This window comes from Gracilinanus agilis, chromosome 3, assembly GCF_016433145.1.
Source record: "Gracilinanus agilis isolate LMUSP501 chromosome 3, AgileGrace, whole genome shotgun sequence".
Taxonomy (NCBI): domain Eukaryota; kingdom Metazoa; phylum Chordata; class Mammalia; order Didelphimorphia; family Didelphidae; genus Gracilinanus; species Gracilinanus agilis.
In genome coordinates, this window is record NC_058132.1 from 185342774 (window position 1) to 185346853 (window position 4080).

Here is a 4080-nt window from a genome sequence, read left to right on the forward strand (position 1 = left end):
ACTAAGGGTGGTATCCAAACAACTTTCCCCCAGCACCACAATGAAATCCTACCCAGAGGGTGTGATGCCACATGGCCCAAACCCCTGGGCAGATGGCACAGGTCCTATAGGGTTGTTCCCAGGGGTGGCAGCCACAGGCCAGGCCTTGGTTTCCTGTCTGTGCTACCTCTGTCCCCAAGTGGAGACTTATTTTGGGGCCCTAAGTGGCCCCAAACTTTCCTATCTGGAAGCAGGCAGGGAGGGAGTCTCCAGCAATCACAGGGCTATGCCAGGCCACTGGAAACAAGGCAATGGGATATGTAGGTACAACTGTTACTAGTTCATGGTGGGTGACACAGCAAGTGTGATGGGGGGAGGGCCTTGGACCCAAACTAGCTGCCCAGCAGCCCCTCTGGGCCAGGTGGGGGCCCTTTGGTTTGGCAATAAATCTCCCCCCTCTCTGCTCTTCTACTCTGGCCCAGGTAGGGCCACAGTGAGTACAGTGGGCAGTGGGGGGGGGGGGAGGGAAGGGGAAATGGCTCCTCTGCCTGGTGATTTAAAAATCTACAGTTGATATATACATACAAACAGATATATAAATATATAAAATTCCAATGACTCCTAGGGGGCAGGTTTGGGAACCAGAATCTGCCACCTCTAGAAAGGTATCCTAGGGCACCCCGTCCAAGCTGGGTAGAAGAAGAATGGAGCAGATTTCTCCTGGTGGGCAGCCACTATCGCCATCCGCCAGGCGTGGGTGTCAGGCCCTCAGGGCTAGAGGCGGGCGGAGGAGTCTTCCTTACTGTTGCTGCAGTTCCCACAACAGTCCTCTGTCTGCTGAAAAGTCCCTGAAGCAAGCCCTTTTTAGGCTGTGGGGAGGGTAGGCCCTTCCAGTCAAGGTCTTGGGTACTGTTCCATCCATGCTGAATACATTCAACTCCTTAAAGCACTCCGTCTCAATCATCTCATTCTGCCAAGGGATGGGCACACTCCCTGTGGCAAACTTTTGGTAGAAGTCATTGTCTGTAGATTCTAATTCCACACCTTTCATCGTGGAGAACTGCTCAATATCCAGCACATCTTTGTAGTAAATAGCTTGAGGATCGGGCTTGAAAGGAGGTTCCAGCATCCCAGCTTCCAAGAGCTTGAAGTTGATGCGTTTGAAGATGGGGTATTCTTTGACTTCCTGTGCACCACCTCCCTCCAGGTCTTTGCACAGGAGCGAGGTGCAGAGAGAATGGGCTTTGGATGAGAATTGGCCGAGTATTCTTCTGTTACCTCCCTCACCAACCACTCCACCTCTTCTCATTTTATCTTCTTCTTCGCTGTTGGAAGGGTGACTGGCCCTTAATCATCTCATCAGCAGGCACCCCAGGGCCCACCAGTCTGGGCTGAATGTGTACCGCTCATTCTTCACCACCTCAGGGGCCATGTAGCCCACAGTGCCCACTCAACCTTTCATGGTCTGACCTTCAGGCACATACACAGCTAGTCCAAGATCAGAGATTCAAATGTGGCTGTGGTCATCCAACAGGATGTTTTCTGCTTTCAAGTCCCTGTACACAATCTGCTCTCGGTGTAGATCCTCCAGACTGCAGCATATCTCAGCCACGTAGAAGAAGGCGTGGGCTTCCTCAAATCCTGCTTCACCCATGTGATAAATGTGGAATTTGAGGTCTCCTCCATTCATTAGAGTCAGCATCAGGCAAAGGGCATCTTTCGTTTCATAGGCATACACCAGGCTTGCTACAAACCTACTATTCACTTTTTCCAGGATCTGTTTCTCATTCAGGGCCATAGCCTTTCCTTTCCTCTTCCTGATTTGCTTCTTCTCTAGTTTCTTGCAGGCATACATCTTGCCTGTGGCTCGAACCTGGCATGCACAGACCTATCCAAAGCTACCCTTGCCCAGCACACGGTACTGGCGGAAGGTGTTTTTGGTCACTGGCTGCCTTTCCATCCATTTCCACTGTAGGAATCGATTGAAGTAGATGCTGTAGAGGTAATCCGCAAAGGGGGCAGCACTCAGGTATTCATGGGTCAGCCTGGCGAGCTCCTTGAAGAGGTCTTTGCAGGGCCCCTGTTCAAATCTGTCAGCACAAGCACTCACTAGCTGGGGAGGAACTTCGGGGATGTGGTCTGTACAGTTGGGATTCAGGTAGTTCTAGATCAGCCTCTGGGCAGCTTCTTTCCGCTTATCATCAGGAGTCACCTCATATTCAGCAACCCCATCCAGGAAGCTGATGCATCGGGATAGGTCCAGCCGAGTCTCGCAGAACTGCCAAAAGAGCAAGTGCCTGATGGACTGCCTCTCACACAGACGGTGGTAGTCCCACTCCACACTTTGAGGAAGATCCTCTCACAGGCTGATGTTGGGGAACTGAAGCATCTGTCACCTTTTCTTGCTTTTTCCCTTTCTGTTGCCACCACAGGTTTCCGGTCTTACATGATGACCTGAGCAAACATAAAGTATAGCTTAAATAGAAAGGACTTGATTGGGACTGGCACTTTTAGCACAAGGGAGAGGTGGAGAGAAGGTATGGGGAGGAATTTGAATTAGATCTTATCAGGCGCATGGTCATCTTATACTTTACCAATATGGCCTTAATTAAAATATTAATACTTCTTTTAGCATCCATCTATGTCCATCTTAATTATAGCAAAAGCTCTAAGTAATATGTAACATGATATTTTCCTTCATCGTTTTTTACTATGACACTTCCTTTCCATTTCTTGTTAGTCTTATTTCCACCTATAACAAAAGAAAAAATATTTTTAAGCTCCCCAATTGCTCAATGAAAATCAATACAAAAAGTATTAGAGGAGCTAGCAAACTTCATATACTATTGATTTGTAACGCAACTGGGTGAGCACAGTGATATAAACTGTTTAATATCAAAAGAGAAAAGATTTAGAACGGAAGGAGGAAAATCATGCAAGGTGAATTTTCAGTCAAATGGCAATAAAAGGACTTGCCCATGACCACATACAACTCATGTCTGAGGTACGATTTGAACTCATCCCTCCTGATTTCTACATCCAGTGGTAGGTTTTGAGCCTTTAGGATGGGAAGTAATAATCATTAAATTTTATCTTTAGTATCATCCATAACTGATTATTCCAGAATAACTTCAATTCCTTATCTTAATAAGGTAATTGGGTCCATAGATCATGGCATCCTCCTAGCCATAATATGTTTATATTTCAGGAAAACATTCAACAAAGCTTCTCATGTTACCCTGTTAGATTAGATAAAGATCTGTGAAGCTATATAGATTGAGAACTGATTGAATGACCAAACCAGGAGAAGAGCCGTCAATGGATTATTTGTCAAATAAAAGAGACAGCCAAAGCAGAGGACATGACATAGTTGTATTTGGACATATGTTATTTAAAACTTTTGTCAACTACTCTGATACAAATATAAAAAGACTTAAAATTTGCAGAATTCAAAAAGCAAGGAAAATGGCTAATATAATATAATTATAGAATTAGTGTACAAAAAGGTCAGAACTATGTGTTAAATGGCATGAGATTTAAATAAATGTACCTAATATGTTGATATGTTTTGCTCAACTACATTTATTATGAGTAAGGATGGGGGAGAGACGGGATGGGCATTAGAAAAGAACAGTTATTTGAAAAATAAATATAATGAAGATAGTTTAAGAAGAAAAATACATTTAATAGGAATAAATGTAATTTTCTATAATTGGGTTTTAAAAAGTCAGCCTCTGATGTACAAGTTGCACAAGCAATAGTTCTTAGGCTGTGGTGGAGAATGGGGTTGGATCTAGGGCTTTTAATGGACTGAAAGTTCAATGTGGCAATGTTTAATATGACTGACATATCAAAAATGCTATGGTAGGCTATTTTCAAAGCATTATAGTTTGGAGATGATAGTCCTTATACTCTGCTCTAGTTAGACCCAAGTATCTTTGAGGTATCTTTGAAGTATCTTTTCTGCTCAAGGTACTACATTTTAGAAAAGACATTGATACAAAGCAGCACTTCTATAAAAAGTAACAAATGTGGTAAGAGGACATAAAACCCTATGCACAGAGGTTGGCTCTGGAGTCAGGAAGACTTGACTTCAAATGG

At 44.3% G+C, this 4080-nt stretch overlaps 1 pseudogene; it reads right to left on the reverse strand.

The window, feature by feature from the left end:
* Positions 1-713: 713 nt before the first annotated feature.
* Positions 714-2401, reverse strand: LOC123239009 (annotated as a pseudogene).
* Positions 2402-4080: the final 1679 nt, after the last annotated feature.